The sequence below is a fragment of the Gobio gobio genome, assembly GCF_949357685.1.
Source record: "Gobio gobio genome assembly, chromosome: 15".
Lineage (NCBI taxonomy): Eukaryota > Metazoa > Chordata > Actinopteri > Cypriniformes > Gobionidae > Gobio > Gobio gobio.
The window spans coordinates 8,540,075-8,563,335 of record NC_137108.1 but is presented as its reverse complement, the minus strand read 5'-3'; the positions used below and the strand labels follow the sequence as shown (position 1 = coordinate 8,563,335).

Sequence of the window (23,261 nt, the reverse complement as noted above, 5' to 3'; positions counted from 1 at the left end):
GCGCTGTTACTTCGCCTTATCCTTCATCTCACAGCTCGCACAAAAAAAGACTCAATTGCTCAGTAGAACAGGAAACTATCAGGTGGGAGAGAAAAGTCCTTGTGATACCACTGTCAATTTACATACTGTGCCCTCAAAACATATTTGGATACTTAAACCACACTTCAAAATGCATGATGTCATTGCAATAGATACAAAATGCCAAATCAGGTAGCATAATTTTTACTCGCACACATACACACACACAAACTGTTTTCAGGTTTAAAATGATAAAACAAAATGTTTTTTTTTTTTTTTATTATTATGTGGGAGTGGAACCTGTGGTTCCTCTGCTAGAACATTGTGAACTTGAGGACGGATTCATACATCCACTAAAACTCACCAAAACCCCAGCTGATTAAAAATGTACATTCTGAGGGAATTGTACACAGCGTTGTTATTGGTAACAAAACCGAGTACAATCAAAAAAAATATTTTTGTTAATTGAAATAAAGCTGACATAGAGCAAATATTAGATGACGAACTTAAAAAAGAAAAGAAAATTTGAAATGGTGCATTGGCAATAGGTTTAAGTTGAAGTTTGTTTGTTACATTTATATAGCGCTTTTCTAGGCACTCAAAGCGCTTTACATAGAAGGGGGGAATCTCCTCAACCACCACCAATGTGCAGCACCACCTGGATGATGCGACGGCAGCCATATTGCGCCAGTACGCCCACCACACACCAGCTGATTGGTGGAGAGGAGACTGACGGATGAAACCAATCGTATATGGGGATGATTAGGGGCCATGATGGACAGGTGCCAATGGGCAAATTTTGGCCAGGATGCCGGGGTTACACCCCTACTCTTTATCGAAGGACATCCTGGGATTTTTAATGACCACAGAGAGTCAGGACCTCGGTTTAACGTCTCATCCGAAGGACGGAAGTACGGAAATCAGTGTGACTGTAATGAGCGCACAGTGACCAGAAAATAGAATGTACAGTCTTTAATGAATACATCAAAAAGGAACACTTATGACTATTTTCTGAAATATTACACAATCACGACACGGAACACAGAACTGTGGGAACTAAGGACTTATAAATACACAAGGGCGGCGTCCGAAGCCTGGACACTGCTGCCTTCGGAGGACACATTTCAAGGTAGGAAGGCATCAAGGCATGTCCGAATCTAATGTTAGCTTCACTTCCTGTCTCCTGAGAGACCTTCATCTGATCGATTATTGAAGGCAGCATATATGTATCCTTCGCTGCCTTTGATATCCCATAATCCTGTGCTTTCCCTTCTGTGACCGTTGAGCTGGAAAAAAAGATGGCGTCCGAAAGTTGCGTTTGCTGGTCAGTTCGTGTGTAAATGTGTGTTTTTTCACCAACATTTTCTACTTCTGATGTCATTTCTAGCGAGAAATTACTAATGTAGTAATTAAATATTTGTTCAATTCTCACCAAAGCTCTCTCTATTTTTCGTGAGGTGCCTTCATGCACAAACGCTGCCTTACAAGCCATTGTCTGATAAGGCAGGGAGGCAACAAGTCAGCTGCCTAGGTTTTCGGATGCAGCCAAGGAGTGGTAATGAACTGAACAGAAACAGGTGCAGGATTAATTAGGAACTATGGAAACTAAGGATGCATCTCATTCAGTTCCCTAGCTCCCGAGCTCGTGAATCAGTATATCGTGTACACGAGTTCGGGCACTGGTAAGGACAGTAAAGGACACATTGGGACACTGATGACTGTATTTCTGGCGACATGACACCGTCCTCATTGTATCACTTTTGGTATTTATGAACAACAGCAGAGCTGATATCTTTCTAACATTACTTGTAATGTTATTTAAAGGACATTATGATAAATACTTTGCTTGTTAAATATACATGTAACATTTCAGATGTAAACAAATGTAAGCTAGATTGTGTTCATTACCTGTCTAACGATGTATGTTTATCCTGAAATATAAAAAAAATGCTTTCTATTTTTAAAAACATACATCGCGTGTCAATATCGGTCATTAGTTGGCTCACGCGATTTAAGTTTCATGCTTCAGAACTTCCGTTAAGGGAACATATAGTGAGCATCGATGCATCCTGGGTTTTGCGGTGCATTGTGGGACTTTTAAGGGAGCGAACGTTTCAGTTGTAAAGTCCCTTAAAATGGCCAAATCCCTGATCAGTGCCCTGACTACTGAACTAGGGAGCTGATTGAGACGGACCCTAAGGGTGCTTCTCAATCCTCAAATTGATGCTTCCTCATTTCCTTGCTCCTCCGTCCCCCAGCCTGTGACCCGGAAACCGATCAATGAAAGCCATCCTGAAAGACATCTCAATTCTCTAATTGCACCGTGAGGAGTGAGAAAGCTTCCAGAGGAGCTATTAGTGAGGATACACAGGTGTATCCTATGTTCTTGTTGAGAAACCTGACGCAGGTATAAATTCTCCTCCCCCTTCACATCTCGACATCTGTCACAATCATTTTAATTTAAGCTTTTCCAGTGCAGTTTAAATGCATATTGCCTTATTATTATTTATCAGGAATTTCTTAAATATCCAAACCTTAACAACATGCTGACGCCGTGAAATGTGATCCAAAATATTTTAATATCCAAATAAGCTTTCCTTCGATTCCTCCATCCCCATTTTCTTTCCTTGCAGCCTTCCCTCCCTCATCCTAAGGGGGGTGGAGCTGAGACGCAAGGAAAGGAAATGAGGATGCACAAATTAGAAATGAGAAGTGCCCTAATAGGGAACACAGGCAGGCTGGCAGACAGACAGGCAAAAAGGAAAACCAAAACACCATGATAATAAAACAGAATATAACCATCACAATTTACAAGTACTATATAAATAATTCTAAAATTACACTGCTGTATTATAAAAGTATCTATATCTTTTTAATTGCTTGCTATAAAGTTATTTTAAAAAGGAAGGAGGCATGTTTCTAATATCTTGCCGCTGAGTTACAATGGTATACACCATTGATAATACCACCATTGTGCTGCAATATCCTGCCTTGTCAAACCTTAAATAAACCTAAACCTAATCTGGTTAATGCTAGACAGTGAAGGGACTTGGTCTGCTAGTGTCAGGTATTATAGCACTGAGGTTTCCTCCTGTAGGTGTAAATTGTCTTGCTCCATTTCCTGACCCCAGGCAGTGTAAATGATCACAGAATACAGTGAGTGTAAGAATGTGAGTCTTTGAGAATCTTGACCTTGCTGGGGCGACGGTACGGTGTGGGTCATCAGAGTGGACACCACCCACGTTAGCAGGAGAACCACGCCCACCAGACTGAAGCGGGAGGCACAGAACAAGAAAGTGGAATGGGGAAGAGCGGAACATAAAGAGGAAGGCTCGCAGAAGAGCGGCAGAGTGCACACATCCACTTTATGATGATAAATGCATCCCTGTAATTCAGAAGGGACCCGCAGAAGAGGGGATGACACAGCCACTACACTAACCACAGCACTTAAATTATTAACCCCAGCCCATCCCCCTATTGAGACAGCCAGCAAAATAAAACAGACAAAAGGAGGAGACGAGGAAAAAAGAGGAGCAACAATGCCTGCCACCCTGACTGTCCTGGGAAAGGGAATTCAGTGGTGTGATCCCACGAGGTCAAGATGTTTAACCTGACCAGGCTCTTAAACAGAGACAGGACATCAATGTCTGTCCTGAGTTATGGTCCTTAAACAGACCATCCCGAAATTCTTTTTGTGGTTTATGTGAATTCACATGGCAATAATTTTCATTTTAGATCAGATTTAGGTAGGAAATTGATGGGTATCAAGAATATATGCCTGAAATCTTTTTCATCAATACACTTATTTTATATTCTAAGCATAACATTAGACATGCGTGACAGCACAATATTTATGATTATAATAATGTACAAAACATTTCTATTTTTCATTACTATTTATCAAAGAATCCTGAAAAATGATGGTTTACTCAAGAAAAATGTCTTCATTGATAATAATCATTAAATCAACATATTAGAATGATTTCTGAAGGATCACGTGACACTGAAGATCACAGGAAGAAATTATATTTTAAATATTCAAATGTACTAAAAATTTAATAATATTTCACATTATTACTGTTTTATTGTATTTTTGATCAAATACCAGCCTTGATGAGCATATATTTTTTTCCAAACTGTTAAAAATCATAAAGAACGGTTGTGTCTGTTCTTTCCTCTCTGATTCTGCAAATATTGGCTCTAGCTTAATTATCAAATATTCTCTTTTTTATTGTTTACTGCATGTTCATTTGAAACAGCACCTAAATTAGGTTTTAATTGAATACTAAAATGGCTCTTTAAATGGTAGTTTCATGGTATCTCTTGAGTAAATGTAATTAATGTTACAAGGAGGCGATTTCGTATAAGTTCATATAATGTGAATCATACAAAAATGTACGATTATGAGAACAAAGTAAGCACGAAAGTCCACCCCTAAACCTACAAATCACTGGGGCATAAGATGCCAAGAGATTGTGCTGATATATCCATCCATATATACAGTATATTACTGATCTATGAGAACAAATAATTCTAATGTAGTAATTATGTGAAAGAATCAAAGAGTGACGTCAGCATTGTGTCCACACTTGGCACTGCTGTACTGCCATTATATACCAATCTGACAGAGACACCTGATCCAGGCTCCCTGATCACTCAAAGGGAAAATCGAATTGTCCCCTCATTGACCATATCGTTTACCCAGTGTGTGAATCAACGTTGGTCAGGGAGTTGACCGTATTTAAGTTATTCACTCCTATGGCAATGTCAGTCTTACAATCTACAAACGAATGCATGCAGTTCGCATGCTATGATGCATATAGCCTATTGTGCACAATGGACTATAAAGACTATATAAAAAGCTCTGATATAAGTAATAATTCACCTCAGATCTATTGTCTGCCTAGCAGACTGCTGCACATGTGAAATGAATGAGGCTTGTATGTAGAGTAGCAGATGAATCAGCGTAATGCCAAATGGGTTGCAGATGTGGCCAAATTTGATCACAGGTCCCCTGTGTGTAAATACCCAGAGAGCCCTAAAGTGGATTAATCCTACAGACATGTTCTCCTCCCCCACTGTTCCTGCTTTCAAATCGAATAACACACAATGGCTCCTCCAGTATATAATTAGCACCTCAGTGGACATATCACACCCTGTTGGTGAGGCCGTCCGTGAGCTTGAGGATCAATGGAAAACTACAGAAGGATCTCTTTGGGCAGCAAAAATCAAAGTGTCATTCCACTAACACAGTGATGTGTCACCGAAACGTCCACTTTCTAAAACAGACTGATGATGACTGGCTCAGTGTGTAGGGCTTCCCTGCTGGGATATTGGAAATTAAACCATCACAGGGGATTAAAAACATGGGGTGACAAAAGAAGGTGACAGAAAGAATGTTTGACATTTATTTAATGTAGTGAGTAAGACTACTTACTAGTAGCTACTAGTAGCTACTCAAGCTACTAACAAAGTTACTACTCTCATGAAACGGTTGTAGTATAAAATACACAAAGACGAGAAAATCACAGAAACAGTATTTAATTCAAACTCACTTACAGGAATGCTCAGAGAAACTGAATCACAACCATATTAACATAAACGGGAACAGACAAAGGAATAGACAGGAACTCAGGGTATGAATAGACAGGAACTGATGAGATAATTAACAAGACAACAGGTGAATGGAATGACTAATCGAACAAACTGAAAACTAGGTCAAAGAGGAAATTAAGGAAGACAAAACCCAAACACAAAGAAATATATCCAAAACAGAACATAACTGGAACAATAGCTCCCCCTCCCAGAGGGTGTGTTCTCGCGTCATAAAGAATCCATCTAAGGAGGGAGGACGGGGACTCTGAAGGAGGACAGGAACGATGATGGGAGACAAGAAAAGGGTGGAGAAGATGGTGGGAGGGGAAAAACGAAGATGGTGGGGGGAGCCAGGGTGGATGCAGGAGCAGGAGGAGTCCGGTGGAAAACTAGACTCCAGCAAGGGGACTATGCCCCATGGTGGAGAGGAGGGAAGGAGGAGCAATGGTTTAGATCTCCTCGGCGAGGCCATGGTGACGATGCATGGGGACAGAGTCGGATGGAGTTGTAGCAATGTAGACTCTAGGTAGAACCAGTATACCGGGCTAAGGTGGAGCCCGAGCGACTGAGGGCAGAGGTGGAGCCGGAGGGAGGGTGTAGCCTGACTGAGCCGTAGGGGTGGACAGACGGTGCTCAGCAGATCTCGCAAGTCCGTGGCATAGGCCAGGCGACGTCCAACCGAGGAGGAGCCGGAGGGTTGTGGGAGCCCAGTGGAGCTGTAAGCCTGATGGTCCCAGGTGGAGCTGAGGGAGGGAGGAGCCAAGCCAGAGGAGTCTGGACGACGAGCTGAGGTCGTGTGACAGGATCAGCGGTCGGAGGTGGAGCCAGGGAATCGAAATAGTTGGCAAACAGCTGGCGCGAGGTGGATCCACACCACAGAGGAGTGGTAGAGGAGGAACCTGACGGGAGACAGCGGCAACTGGGCAGAGGAGCTGGCTGGAATTTGAAGAGGATGTGGAAGAGGGAGGCTGGGAGGGATCCTAGGAGGCACGACGCTGGGCGGGAACAGCGGAGATGCAGGAAGAACATCGCTTGGAGGAATCAGTGGGGGAAGGTGATCATTCTCTTCAAAAACATCCTCATCAAAACAACAAAATACAGAGTCCAGATGCAGCTCACCCTCTGTGTCGGGAGTGTGGGCGAGGCTCCACTCCACAAACTCTACGAGGACTCTCACGATGACGCACAGTGTTTCTGGCTCACACTCCTGGTCAGGCGATCGTCGAGGCTCAGGCTCTGGGACGATGTCAAGCATGGATCCTTTTTGTCGGTTCTGGCTCATTCTCGTGGCAGGCTCAATAACGCTGTCTGCGGTGGGCTCTGGCAAATGGTCTGTGCAGCTGGGTGATGGCAGGCTGGGCTCTGGGTTAGGAGCAGGTGACTTCTCCTCAGCGAGGCGGATGGTAAATGACGAATCGCAGTTCACCAGCACCCACTCCACGTACTCGCTAAAATAGATCTGCTACACTGCTGCAGTTATTGCTGCTGCTGCAGAGCAAGTACGGGACTTGATACTGTCAATACATACACAACATGCTACATGAATTACCCATAGCAGATCTATACATGTGGAGCTGGGGAAGGTGTAGGGTTTCTGAAAGTGTGCTGAAACTGCTACAGCAAATGCTGACCAGTATTTGAAGGTTGACTAGCGAGCTCATTGGCTACTGATACAGCAGGAACCAATCAGATGTGCCCTATTGGGATAGGGACCTATCAGCTTGCGCCATCTAGCGTTTCATGACAGAACTGTTTTTAACTACATTAGTTAAATTAAACTAAGAATGAAATATACTTCAAAATAATTTAGTTAATGTTAATTTCAACGTTTATACTTGTAACTGAAAGTTGTAAAATTTAAATTAAAAGTTGCATCTGTTCATATTATATAATGGAGTTGTATATTTATTGATTAACATTAACAAAGATGAATAAAGAACAAATGTATTGCTCATTGTTAGTTAATGTTAGTTAATGCATTTACTAACGTTAACTAATGGGACCTTATTATAAAGTGTTAAAAATTTCCTTTTGCTGTATATGAATGTTAACATAACTTGTGCACTTGTCCAAAATACCGGTAGTTTATGTACTCAGTTTACAACAATCAATTCACTGCAACCTGAACTGCAAATTTCAATCAACCTGCATTATGCAAGTAAAAGAGTGCTCTGCCTTCGGAAGTTCTAGATGTTTCTCAGAGGAGGAGGGGAGCTGATGTTAGCTCGCTGTCATTAAGGGTATGGACGAGAAAAAGGAGACCACGCTGTGCTGTAACCCTTCACCCTGCTCCATCACGGCTCTGTTTGCAGGTTATGTGTGCGAGGCTCATTTGAGATGCAGAGTTAGCCACAGGCTCAGGATAAAGAGAGACACAGACACACAAAGACTTTAGCGTTAGCAGGAAGCAATGAATGAGGCCCTGGGCAAGAATCAAACCATGTGATAAAGGGGACACATTTTTGTAGTGATGCACCATTTTTTTTACCAAAACAATTTTTTAAATTTAGCCAAAACTGAAAATAAAGTTCTGGTAATTAAATCTGAGTAACTGAGTTACCTGAACTTGTTATTCTCTTCCGCCTGTCATGTACTGTAAAGTTCTTCAGCAAACAAGCTGCCTCTCAACTTTTCAACTGGACAAAATGTACATATAGCTGTTGTAGCATCATTTTTGATTAGTCATCCTCAAAGTTGACATGTTTACTTGATGTAGCTTATTCACATTATGTGCACAAAATAGATGCTGAGACAGTCAAAATATGTAATTGGAGAAGCACAAATTAAACAAACTGTGTGAATCAATGATTTCGATCCTTTAAAATGATGTTAAAATTTTGGTGCATCACTATTTTATTTTAGTATTTTTTCATTTATTTAATTTATTTTATTTATTATTTGATTATTTAATTTATTTTAGTATTTCAATTTATTTTATTTTATTTTAATATTTATTCTATTTTATTCTTTTTTCATTTATATATTTTATTTAATTTATTTATTTTATTTCATTTATCTTATTTTTATTTTATTTTATTTTTTATGTTTATTTTATATTTATTTTATATTTTATTTGCTTATTTGCATTACCCTGATTAATAATTGTAAAATTGCAGGATAAATATTTGTTGTAACTTTGCAAGTAGCCTACATGTAAATTTATTCTACTAACTGAACTCTAAACAAACTAATTTAGTTTAGTTTGCTAACATGTAGTTGCAAAGTTACTTATAGTTAGTAGAATGTCTAAAGTGGACCATCAAAATAAAGTGTAACCAGAGATACTTCACATTTAAACATCTCAGAATTGCATTACTCATACTCATACCAACAGCTAAAACTTAAGGTTAAGAACTATTTGTGATCCAGACATGAATGATTCCTTAAATCATGTGTCTTATTGAGGAGAGATGTGCTGTTACTTTAATAAGTGATCAGGCAAAGTAAAACAGGTGAAAATCCCAACAACACACTTGCAACAATCCCATAACTTGCGCTGAAGGAGGAACCCGAGCCATATCTACAGACCAGAAGATCACGGAGACTTTAGCCAGTAAACAGCCATACAGCCATACTAAAACCCAATCGGAACACCTTGGCAACTGCATAGCAACACCCTGGCAACCAGCTTAGCATCATGGCAGCAAGGTTTGAAGGGGCAAGAAGAGTTTATTCCTCTGTGGACAGTAAGTATAAAAATAGGCCATGAGGAATGGCAGTGACGGCTCAATTACTGTTGATGTGAGCGAGACAGTGAAGTGATAAAACAGAGAGACGAGTGTTACAACTTTTCTTTTGTGGAAAGATAAGAGAACTCCCACTGTAAGATCCTGTGTTTTTCTCCAGTTCGTCACCGTCTCATCTGAGTCTAATGTGCTTTCAGAGTGCTCTCTCATGTGTGCACGGGGCCCCAACACAAACCTGCACCCCACTCTCCTCAACCAGCCTTAACACAAAAGACCCCTCCTCTGAGGAGCTGCACCTCTCTCTCTCTCTCTCTCTCTCTCTCTCTCTCTCTCTCTCTCTCTCTCTCTCTCTCTCTCTCCTCTTGTAGGCCGGCCCTCCAGGGATTTGGGATTTATGGCTATAGCTCAAGCATATTCTTTGAGCATATTCGTTAGGGATGCTTACCCGGGCACCATGGGGACAGTGTGTTACAAGCCTCAGATTGCTGCCTTTGATCAGCTTTATTCTCATCACAGAGTTTTTTTTTTCTTAAAAAAGCCCCCTGCCCACTCAATTACCACTGGACAAAGAGGCCTGCCGTATTCCGGATGTCCTCAGGAATTTATTGTAGTTTTTTTTGCAGGTGGTCACGTTACAGTATATATGGAAGCTTGCTGCTGTCCTGGAATAATAATAAAAAATATATATTTTTATGAGAAAAAAGTCAGAATTGTGATATACACCGATCAGGCATAAAAATATATTCTGTTGTAATATTGTGTTGGTCCCCCTTTTGCTGACAAAACAGCCCTGACCAGTCTAGGCATGGACTCCACTAGACCCCTGAAGGTGTGCTGTGGTATCTGACACCAAGAAGTTAGCAGCAGATCCTTTAAGTCCTGTAAGTTGCGAGGTGGGGCCTCCAAGGAATCGGACTTGTTTGTTCAGCTCATCCCACAGATGCTCGATTGGATTGAGATCTGGGGAATTTGGAGGCCAAGTCAACGCCTCAAACTCCTCAAACCATTCCTGAACCATTTTTGCTTTGTGGCGGGACATTATCCTGCTGAAAGAGCCACAGCCACCAGGGAATACCGTTTCCATGAAAGGGTGTACATGGTCTGCAACAATGCTTAGGTAGGTGGTACGTGTCAAATTAACATCCACATGGATGGCAGGACCCAAGGTTTCCCAGCAGAACATTGCCCAAAGCATCACTGCCTCCGCCGGCTTGCCTTCTTCCCATAGTGTATCTTGGTGCCATGTGTTCCCCAGGTAAGCCACACACACACACCTGGCCATCCATGTGATTCATCAGACCAGGCCAACTTCTTCCATTGCTCCATGGTCCAGTTTGGATTCGAACTGTTCACTGTTGGCTCTGTTGGCTTTCGGCGGTGGACAGGGGTCAGCATGGGCACCCTGACTGGTCAGCGGCTATGCTGCCCCATACACAACAAACTGAGATGCACTGTCTGACACTTTTCTATCAGAACCAGCATTAACTTCTTGAGCAATTTGAGCTCCAGTAGCTCGTCTGCTTGATCGGACCACACGGGCCAGCCCTCGCTCCCCACATGCATCAATGAGGCTTGGCCACCCATGACCCTGACTTTTGTCACAGAATTGTTATATGAGAATTGTCAGATATACCGTAAACCTAGAATTGCGAGAGAAAATGTTTGTAGTTGTAGATTTAGATGTATGAAATTTTCTTATAACATAATGAAAACATGAAAGCTTGTTTTCGCCACCGAATAAAAAAATAAAAAGGTAACTTATTTCTCATAATTCTGACTTTTTTTGTCGCAATTGCTAGTTTACAGTATCTAACAAATCTTTTTTCTTGCAGTTTATATAAAAATTTGGAGAAAAAAAGGCAGAATTTCAAGATATAAACTCAATTCTGATTTTATTTCTTGCAATATAAAATAGTTTATAACTTGCAATTCTGACTTTTTTCTCAAAAACAAGCTTTCATTTTTTCATTATGTTATAAGAAAATTTCATACATCTAAAATAAAATAAAATAGAACTGAATGATAAATGAAAATAAAATCACTGGGTCTTATATCCTCATTCTTACACCCTCCATTTTCTTTTTTAGTTATATGTTTAGTGTTAGTTATAAATAAGGTTTTTTAGTCTTAAATCTAAAAACGTAGGCAGCATGGCATAAATGTCTCTCCACCAAAAATTACTGTACATCTCCGTACAGTATGATGTCATGAGAAACGAGATGTTATACTTCACAAGACAAAAGGATGAAAACCCTGGGTGGAGTCGGTTAAAACTCAGTAGTAGCACAAAAGAAACTTGAGCTTATTCAGTATTCATATAAAGCTGTTGTATAACGAGTAACAGAAGAGAATGAAATAATGGCCATGAAATGTACAGTGAGTTATGGGTAAATGGTGGACACAAAGAGACATTTTTAGAATTTTGTGGGGGAAACATCAGAAATGTTGTGGACAAGATCTAGGTAATTACTTAAATACAAGTTAATGAGTAACACTGATCATGTGACTCAAGCACAAGATTTTATTTTTGAACATACTCAAATCTCACTAGAGAATATGATCAGCAGGTTTATTATCAGGAAAGCAAATCGTTCACTTAATGTTTTATGTTTTCTAATTAGAAAAGAATTCAAAATTGAAGCACTTTCAGAAGATGTTCTTGACCCAAGCAGTGTATGTGTGAAACTCACAGCAGGATCCAGTGGAGGGAGTCTCATCTCCATGGTCTTGAGCCAGTGTCGCAAGGCCTTGATCTGCCCTCTGAACTCGCTCTGCCACTGACTCCACTCCTCTGAATCCCTCCTATGAGACAAAATACCAGAACACATTTACACTTCACTTATACAGCGGAGAGTTGGTTGATGGATTTTCAGAGAGAGCAGAGTTTGAATGTTTTTGGTCACTACATCCTTCCCAGACTTCCATTTGTGGTACTTCAGAGTTCTCATTATTCTTAAATGTAAAAATGAATCATAAAGAAGGCGTGGATGTGTCCAAACGTTTGACTGGTCTTGTGTACAGTGTTTTTGTCTTTGGATATTTGTCTGTGTACTGTTGTCTTTTTTGTTGACTGTCGACTAGTGTCTGTAGTTAATCTGTTCCTCGTATAACTCAGCACATAAATAAAACATAACATTGACAAGAGGTCCTTTACTTTGTCATAATAAATAGAATTGAATACAATGGGATGGAATAGAATATATAATTAAAGATTTTTGTTGTTCAAAATTAACAATACATCATCAATCCTTCTTCCAAAATGTTTTTTTACCCTTACCCCGATTCACTATGGTAAGCCTGTTATAAGTGTTCATATTTTAGATCTGTCAGGATGTTTTTGTTTTTGTTTTGTTTTTTGTGGGAAATTGCGCACATACGCCACTCACCCGTTGGTGTCTCGTCATAATAATAAGAATAACTTTATTTTTATATAGCGCCTTTAAGGAGCTTGTCAAAGTGGTGTACAGTAAAAGAAAATACAACAATCAAAACGTAAATCAGGCAGAAAAATTAAAAAGGGTAAAATAAACTATGTTTTAAAAGTTCCAAGAGACTGAGCTTCCCGAATTTCCACTGGAAGTTGGTTCCACAACCTGGGGGCAGTTATAGAAAAAGCTCTGTAACCCGTGGAGCGTAACCGAGTTTGCTGGACAACAAACAAACCGCAGGCTACGTTTTTGGAATATAAGGAATTAAAAGTTGAGATAAATACTCTGGGGCCAGACCATCATATCCGTAAATAAAGAAAAGTTACACAGGTGTCATGACAATTCATGTTCTCCCTCGAAATCAGGTCTCTATCAACTATCACTTAATTATTATACTAATACAAACTATATTAATTTAAAATATGTATAGCTTACTATATAGTGCATAATAAAACTAATTGAACGTAAATTCTTTCACTTCATAAACTGTTAATGAATAACTGATAATAATAATACTTTGAAATAGCTGGACATTTAACACATACTTTAATGAATGTGAATGCATGTACAATCCTGAGCAAATAAATAAATAAAATAAAAAAAATGGCCAAGCTTAACCCTAAACTTTTAAATGTCTTAATGTAAGCAAATGCACTACTTAAAAAGCCATTACTATCACGTCACGTGTAGGATATAAGCTCAGAGATGAGGATGAACAGGAGACAGGCACTTTAATAATAGCACACGTAAGCTGTGTCCCAAAGTGAAGGGGGCGCACTTTGAAGGCCGTATTTGAAGTGCGATTGCGTCACAGCGGCACTACGAAGGCTGTCCCAATGTGAAGGCTGCACCCTCTGAAGGCCACATTTGAGGTGCGAATGCTTATTGTTCATTTTCGTTAATTTGAAATGTGTAGGCTAAATAAAAGAGAAGTGGTTGTTCTGTACATTGTTTATTTTTGTAATGCAAGTTATAATTTGTACATTAAACAAATTCACATATGTTCATACATATATTTTCTTGTCATGTAAATTAGAATGTGTAAATGAAAATAAATTGGTCTATACATTACTTAAAGTACTTTTTACTACTATTTATAGGCCTACAATATAACTTAAGTTTAACATCAGAAACAACTGAAATTTAAATTAACAGCTAAAACAGAAGAAAACATTTGTATGAAGCCTACACTTTAATTGAGCTGAGCGGGAGACGCTGGTGGAGCTGGACCGGGATGGGGAATAATGCACAATAGAGACTCTGGTAAGGCCTGTGCCAGCGGGACATCATCTTCATCTGGGATGAGTGCATATATCCACTGTCCGCAGGTTTGCGGGGCTGAATCGGTCGACGGCTGCCATGTCATAAAAAGTACAATGCATCGAGATGATGAATAAAAATAAGTACTTAAATAAAGACGTAAATATATAAATGTTCAAAATATATTGTAACAATTACATTTAAGATAAGAAATAAACTGTTAACTAATAGTTGCAACTTAGCGATTAAATATTTAACCATAGACTACAGATTTAAGTGCTTATGGTCCGGTCTCCCATTGTCGCTGGCTTTGAAGCATGTCAAAATCCAATAAAAACTCATAAAAAGATTTTTTCTGCTCCATTTATCTTTTTAAAATCTCCTCACGCACGTCCACTGTCAGTTGTCACACACCTGCTATAGCCCATTTAACGATGCTCGGTTCAGTGTTGCCAAGTCTGGAATTGGGCTGCATTTACTGTTACTGTGGGTTGTTTGTAGCCTATATAGTCCACAGGTTTAAGTTGTCTTTACTTTAGCAATATTTCTACCGGCCGCCCCCCGCGTTTTGGCCAATTTTGGCCATGATTCCGCTACTTTTGATTTGCAATTGGAGAGGTTTTGTTGTTCAGACCTGGCAACCCTGTCCCTCGGTTCGCCCTTCGTGCACTTCGAAGGCCCAATTGTGCACTTCTAAGGCCTGGCCTGGCCAGGCCTTCGATGTGCATGTCCTTCGAAAGTGCGCACCCTTCACTTTGGGACACAGCTGTAGAACTAAAGACAAGAACTGACCAACACTGAGGGAGAACTGAGGGCTTAAGTACACAAAGCAAATGAGAATAACAAGGTGATTGACTGGACACAGGTGAATGACATTACTAATTAGACAGACTGGGGAAAACTAGGACACAGGAACACAATGAACACAACAGACATGTGACATTATTCAATTATCCTGAAAAACGCCTTTAAGTTCCTCAATATAGCTCCCAGGGACAACAGTCATCTCTTCCACAGTGGTGGTGTTGTGGGCGGGGCTTTCCTCCCAGCCCTCGAGCTCCACAATCACTCCCTTAGTGACGTACGGTGTTGCTGGCTCACGCACCTGGTCAGACTTTGTAGGTAGTCCGGGCTCAGAGGGTCTGCGGTGGGCTCGTGAAACATCTCCGTCGAGTCACTCGCTGGTGGTGGTTGGCTGGTCTCTGGCGGTGAAGTGGGGCTGGAAACGATGTCCTCCTCTGCGAGCCCGATGGTTAATGGGGAGTCGTTGTGTACCAGCACACACTCCACGAATGCGGCGAAATCCTCCTTAGGACCGTCCACTGGAACACGTGCATTCGACCGCTCGCTTAGGCTGACGTGATAAAAAACACAGAGCGAGCGGTCCAGGTAATTAGTCTGGCACGCGAGATGTTTCAGTCGGTTCTTCTGTCACGTCCCGTGTTTTTGGCAGAGTAGTATTGACAGAGTAATAGTTGAGTATGGAGTGATGAATCACAATGAAACATGAATTCATGGTGATGCTCCAGAGCAGTTTCTTCAACAATCTGCTGAGAAATATAATACATGACTCATTTAAACATTTAAAGAAAACAAATGTGAAGGCCTTTCTGTGTTACGTTACTTTATCTATAGTATTTGTGCAATTCTTGCTAATTTCCTGACCAGTGATTTGTGATTAAAATGGTTAAGACCAATAAATGGAGTTATTAAACGTAATTTAAGCAGGAGTACGCCCATCTAATCTTCCGATTAATACCAAGGTATAAAACCAGTTGTTAGTTCTTGCAGCATCCCTCCTCCTCCCCTTCTCCTCTTTTTTTGTTCAATTTTGCCTGTTATAGGGGGGCAATCAGAGCTTGAGTATAATATCCTCTCTGAGCCCCTCTATTGCAGACAGCAAGTCAAATCTGTTTACCACTGTTACGTCCTGAGACGTATAGTGTATGTGTTGCTATGCTCTTTTTCTCTTTTGTCCCGCCCTTTTCTTTCACAGGATTGGATCCTATCGAAGTGAACTCCAGATCTGATTGGTGCTAATGGGACCAAGAGGCAATAAAAGGATCTGCAGTGCCTGAAGAGGGAGCTCTGCTCAACCTGTGATTTCCTGTTGTTCAATTACACATGTGCTGTTGTGTGTTTGCTACAGTGTGTTGCTACTGCTAGCTAATCTGTTGACCTGCCTGTTGTGTGCAGTGTGAATTTTGGTTTTGAGTTGATAAGTGGCTGTCAATCTCATTTCCTTTCTTTGTATATTTTGTAGATTATTGTAAATGTTTTTCCACTCTTGGAAGCTGTAGGGGGTGAGTGCCAATTATTTTGTAAATACTGTTTTCTCCTGTTTTTCATCAGATAGGTAGATAGGTTAATTTGTTGTATTTTTATTTGTTTTCATTTGTTAGGGAATTTAGTTTTTCCTGTTAGGAGTTTAGCTGGTGTTTGTTTGTTATTTTGGCCTTAGCTCATCCCTGAAGTTGTGCTTTCTTTTGTGGTCCTGTAAATAAAAGTGTACAAAGGATCTTCGGTTTTCCAATACCAGTTTATGTTGCGGCCTCACCCTAGACGGGGTCGTAACACCACTTTTAACTAAGATTATATGGGCACCCAAACTCGTAAAAGACCACTAAATAATTTTACCCTTGACACTTTTTTTCCATTTCTTTTTTTGTGTGGGTAAGGCTAAATGCAAATGCATGTATAAACTAAGCTATCAGGCTAATCGGGTGCCTGTATGCTATGCTAATACATAAGCTAACTAAAGACCTTAATGGTCATTGTAACGTAGCTAAAACAGCATTTATCATAACATGATTATGCAGTAACTGTTTGCAGGCACTAAAGAGAGTAACTATAGACTTGGTCGGCATTACTGGGAACGCTCACAAAACATCATATCTGCCATTTGCCAGGGGGGAAAACAAGCCATTAGAATGAATGCACGTAGACCTTGTTAGACGCTTTATCTTTACTCTTTGTAATGATTACGATTGATTTTTGCTTGCAGTCCCGAAAAGTTGCCATGTGGCATTCTGCACCTCTAGTAAGTAAAAAACGTTTTATACTGCTAAATAAACGGACGGAGCCGTTCGTCAATTCCGAAAGCCTGTTCAATACGTCCATTACAATCAAACATTTGCACTACATGATGCTGGTATTATTGTAGCTTTCCTGTAGCTCAAGCAGTAGAGCGTGGCGCTAGCAACATCAAGGTCATGGGTTTGATTCCCAGGGAAAGCAAGAACTGACAAAATGTAAAATGTGTCCCTTGAGTGGAATGTAAGTCGCTTTGGATAAAAGCGTCTGCCAAATGCAAAAATGCATTGTAAAGATTAAAAAAGGAAATTTCATTAATTGCAATGGCAAAAGTTTGTTGAACAAAACGCCAATAAAGTCATACTTGTCACGGGACTCAATTTATCGTTAAAGCAGTTTTTCACGTTGAGCGATCAACGACCAGCTATGACACGACACTGACCAAGTCTTTTGAAAGTAATTTGAGCCAATGGGATTGCTTGAGGTCCTAACAGAGACCGATTTCAAGGGAGGACCTGATTTGTCACCACACCAGCTACTTTGACGTGACGTGTGTGTATGGTGTGGGAGTTGCATAGGCTAGTTGTCACACAGAGTGAGAAAGGTTAAATCTCCAACCTCTGGGGAATCACCTGTTTAAAAAAAATATGGGTGGAGGGAGTTCAGATGCTCCGTCAGCTTTAAATGGTAAATTAAGCGGGCAGTCAACATCAAGACACCATTTAAAGGGGTCTGAACTTTTCATTCAGCCTTTGATATATAAAAGTTAATTGTGATAAAAGAATATCCTGTAAGTTTTGGAGCTGAAAACTTCCTTGTTAGTCAAAGAAAATCTTTTATTGACACCAGGCCCAACAAACACTCAATCTCAGAATATGCCAAGCTGTGATGTCAGAGTGTGGTGAAACGCCGCTGAAGAAGACGAAGAACAAAAGAAGAAGAACGCCTAATTCTGTAGCCCCGCCCACCGACTCGTGCAAGAAATGTAACATAAATAACATGGACCTTCGTAGAGCTAGACGGATCACGCTACCGAGCAATAAACATGCCGAAGATAGAAAGATATTGCGCTGTGCCTGGTTGTGGAATAACACAGTCGCTGCAAAAACTTCCTTTGGATTCTAATATTATGAATGCACGGATGAACTTTATTTTTAATGAATATGCAGCTCACATGGGGAAGACATTGCGTGTCTGTTCCTTCATTTCACCACGGATTCGTTTGTAAACAAGAGACTGGATTTGCAGACAGGATGAGATTACATGAACAGTGAAGCAACACTTGTGAGTAAAATTTTTTTTTTTATATGTGATAGTATTGCATTATTACAGATTGTTTGATATCTAGTGATTATGTGGACGTGTCTAACTGAACATTAGCATGCTGTCACAGGCTGGAGAATCCTTTATTTAAGGTGTTGTTGGTTCATTGTGCTGCGATTCGGGATCAAACTAGAACATGTATGGGCCAGGGCTCGCAAAGCCCAACGTCCCAGGGCTATGTGTTTTCCAGACAGGCTACCAAAACATAAGCCCATTGGGCAGGCCGGTGAATCTTAAAGGGTTAGTTCACCCAAAAATGAAAATTCTGTCATTAATTACTCACCCTCATGTCGTTCGACACCCGTAAGACCTCCGTTCATCTTCGGAACACAAATGAAGATATTTTTGTTGAAAGCTGATGGCTGAGAAAGGCTTCAGATAGGCCTCCATTGGCATTCAGTACATTTACACTCACAAGACCCATAAAAGGCACTTAAAACGTCGTTACAAAGTCCATCTCACCACAGTGGCTCTACAATCATTTTACGATGCGACGACAATAGATTTTGTGTGCAAAAAAAAATCAAAATAACACCTATATTCAACCTTTTCTTGTCTTCCGTGTGTGCCTCCACGACGCATGCATGAGAATATGGCGTAGCGCCGGCGTTCGGGAATCCATGGAATGCACACTTTAGTCCCATTTGAGCACTACGCCGAGACCTAAAGCACGATCAAAGTAGAATTCAACAGCTTAGATACGGCGCGTCTTCCTCTGCTTGTAAACAAATCACTTCTGGGTCATGTGTCCGAACGCCGGATCTGCGTCATATTCTCATGCATGGATTGTGGAGGCCTACACGGACGACAAGAACAAGTTGGATAAAGGCGTTATTTAGATTTTTTTTTGCGCATAAAATCTATTGTCGTCGCATTGTCAAATTATTGTAGAGCCACTGTGGTGAGATGGATTTTGTAACGACGTTTTAAGTGCCTTTTATGGGTCTTGTGAGTGTAAATGTACTGAATGCCAATGGAGGCCTATCTGAAGCCTTTCTCAGCCATCAGCTTTCAACAAAAATATCTTCATTTGTGTTCCGAAGATGAACGGAGGTCTTATGGGTGTCGAACGACATGAGGGTGAGTAATTAATGACAGAATTTTCATTTTTGGGTGAATTAACCCTTTAAATAGTGAAATAACATTCCATTCTTGATGTGTGTTGTTCACTCTCTTGACTTGATATTTGAAGGAAAAATACAATCGCAGAAGTTTTGATCATGCCTTATCCCTGACTCTCCAGTGAGGGTCGTGCATGTGTGTGTGTGTGTGTGTGTGTGTTAGTGATGCACAGTTTGCGATTATATTCACCGATTGGGCGGGCCAAGTAATACAAATAAAATAACATTCCAATTAATTGCGGTGGATGAGAGATAAATCATTGTGTTTGTTTGATAAAGACATTTTGCGAGCCCTGTGGGTGATTCATTCCGGTTGCAGTTTCCCACACGCTTCCAAAACAATTCCTCACGTGAACTCATGGGGGAGACGAAGCTCATTATAATATGCAAAGCTTATTCAATCCTAGCCGTGGGTGTTTACTTCCAAGTCTTCAGTTCGGCACGCCCATAAAAACCGAGAGAGGCTCAAAACCAGGGTAGAAAATAGCCTATTACTTATTCATTATGATGTTTTTGAATGTAAAAACCACACAAACGTTATAAGTAGACCTCAGAAAACAGTATAAACATTTTTAAAAAGCCAGTTCATGACCCCTTTAATACACAAGATACTTATAAATCGGTTTAGAATTTAGAAAATGGGTATAGTCCTGAGGTTCTTATAGGTACCTGCACACCCGCGACGCAGCTTGTAATAACACAAGAATCAACATTGGCTTGGCTTTTTGGAGATGATGAGAACTGAGGGATTTATGTTGCAAAGGTGATGTGGAGATTTTTATTACTCAACAGATGAGTAAGGGTTTTATTGAACAGGTAAATTGCCATATGTAGCTCTCTAACAGTTCATTGTAGAGCATTATCTATTGTGAAGGGTCATTTAATTGGTTGTTGTGGCGCTGTGCTGGAATTTATTCTCAAGGAAGTACAGAGTCTATTAATGGCTAAAGCTACAGTAACGTCTTCAGCTAGTCAGCTTCATATCTTTCCGTCTAAAGTGGTTATATCTCTTAAAGGGTTAGTTCACCCAAAAATGTAAATTCTGTCATTAATTCCTCACCCACATGTCGTTCCAAACCTGTAAGACATTTATTCATCTTCAGAACGCAAATGAAGATTTTTTGGATGAAATCCCAGAGCTCTCTGACCCTTCCATAGATGTATATGTAATTATGTATTTAATTTTTTACAGATGTTTTATCTGTATTTAGAATTTTGAGCTTCATTGCGCTCTATGTTAGGGTTAATGGAAATGTCCGTAAAATTACACAAGTCACAAGTACACAAGTCAACAAAACATATAACACTGATCTTGTGGTTTTTGGATATTTTAATCCAAAAATCTTACATAGTGTGCCTTTAAATGGAAAATAGATCAAAATTGTTGGAGAATTGTTTAAGCAAAACAAATTTCCCAATATAATATAATTAATATAATATAAATATTATATGGGGTAATATATATATATGGGGTTTAATAATAAAATATAAAACTGGAAATGAACATTGTTTTTAGTTTACCCTTGTCTGCCCTTCTGTGCATCTGATTCCTGAAACAGATGGACACAAAATACACTTTATTACATGCACATATGTATTAATTAATTTGCAATTATTTGAATATCAACAATGTTCAGCTTATTAGTCTAATTCTTTTTGTACATTAGATTTGTTGTGGGTTCCTTCGCTGTGTTATTCTATCTCTCTGTTGATCTGAAAACATACCGTAGAGCCGCCATCATGTGGAGAAAGGCACAGCACAGGTGCAGTTAATGCAGGGGGACCAGAGAGGCTGTCGGTAGCATAATGGCAGAAGGGCAGTCCATCCATAAATGTGTCTCCCTCTGGGTTCTGTCTTTCAGCCTACAGATTTAACATAATGTCATCTGAGCCTGTCATCCAACTTCCCTTCCACCAGAGGCCACCATGCACTGAATTCTGACTGTTTCTCAATCAATACCATCATCTGCATTATGTTTCCTGGTTGTATGTTTTAAGTAGTGTGGTGATTATTCATATTCAGTTGCTTGCTTTGTAAAAGTGTTTTGATACTTGATTACTTATATTTTCCAGTTATTTCCTGGAATGTCACAGTGAAATAGATGATCAATTAATGAAAACACAAACTCTACAAGACTGGAACTGATCTTTCCAAAATATATTTATTTACACTTGGGTATTGTGTTTTTAAAAACTCCTTTTTTATTACCAGTATCTCTTAAGGAAAAGGTTCATCCACCAGTTAGTATTTCATACATCTTTTACTCATATATTCTTTTATATATTGGTAATAATTCAAAATTCTATTCTTCATCTTTTTAGAAACACAAGTTAGTGAAACATGCAAAACAATATTTTACATATATAACATCAAAAAAAAGGAAAAAAAGAAATACAAAGAAAAAAGTAATGTACTTTCAAAAGGCACAACAGTACAGTAATATAAAAACAAGCAAAGAAATACATGGGAGGCAACAAATGACTAAAACATTTTTGGCACAGGAAATGTAAAAATTAATAACAAAAATGGCCATAACCCCAAATGAGCCTAAATACATTCAGTCAAACATGCAATCTGTATTTATCTGTATTATGTAAATGTGTTACCTCCTGGAGAAGTGCAACACAAGGATATGTATAGTGTATCAAGTGTTTTATTTAAAAACATATTTTGGGGCTAGAAACAATGTAGGCAGTAGAACTCGGAGATTCTACATAAAAGTCCACATTAAGATCAATTTATTGGATCCAATTCTTTTGTTGTTTATAATTATTTTGTGTAAACTCCAAAGTCCAGCTCCCAGTGATATCCAAGGCAAACTTCAAGGTAGCCCTAGCCTCTAGTGTCTTCATGCAAATGGCAGATGCAATGGAAGAAGAAAACCCTCAGTAAGGATCTAAAAACAATAAAAATATACTATGAAGCAACAAAATGACAAAAAAGGCAACGAATGAAGGGAAACGAAAATATACTTGGTATCAAACATAGGTGCATACAATGCAAAAACAAACGTGAACGTATAATACACTACCTGAATGTCTAAGGATGTGGGCTGCTGATGAGCATCATTTATCTTGTGCTCCAAGAACAAATGTGTGGCATCATCAAGTCCATATCTAGTAACTGATGATCTCTGTGGGGGGGGAAAACATGACAAAACGCAAACTATAAATGACACAAGCACAACTATTATATGGCTGAATGCTGTCAAGGAAACATTTGTGACCCGTGCTGGCAAAATGAGTCGCAATGAGCAAATTTTCAAAAATTAGTTATTGTTATTTTCACATTCTCTATAAAAAATGATGTATGATTTGTTGGAATCAGGCTAAAAATGAGAGAGCTACACCTGTTTGAAGTCGATAGAGTCAGCTAATTAGATTTTGAGAAAAATCTAGTAAAAGTTTTCTGAAGGTTCCAAAACAAAATCTAGAAACCATACCTTAAAATCCCTGGTAATAACGGCAAACTTGGTACACAGCAAGTCAAATACCATATCTATAGGGTCTTGTGTATATATATATATATATACAGTATATATACAAACGATTTACCCCCATGATACCACAACTGTTTGATTAACATTAATGATACAGCCTATATACTATATGTATAGGCCTATCTACTGTAATGCACGGATCTAATATAATGTTACACATCAGATGTTTTTCTCCGACAGTTAACCAAACGTTCATTTAAGACTACAGATAATGTTTATGTAATTTGGAAATACTGTAATTCAGAGAGTTTTTGTGCACAAGCTTCGGATGTGTCAGTCAGCGCGAGTAAGATTGTT

The 23,261-nt window shown here is 39.6% G+C and overlaps 1 protein-coding gene across 11 annotated transcripts in view; it reads right to left on the bottom strand.

Moving 5' to 3' along the window:
* Nucleotides 1-21,607: 21,607 nt before the first annotated feature.
* Nucleotides 21,608-23,261, bottom strand: part of plecb (plectin b) — a 204,700-nt gene continuing 203,046 nt past the window's right edge. For all 11 annotated transcript variants that reach the window (XM_079837956.1, XM_079837950.1, XM_079837953.1 and 8 more), the window contains 2 exons: nt 22,497-22,598; nt 21,608-22,361 (listed from right to left, as the gene is read on the bottom strand). The gene's annotated coding sequence lies outside the window, so the exon portion shown is untranslated. The remainder of the gene's footprint in view (nt 22,362-22,496; nt 22,599-23,261) is intronic.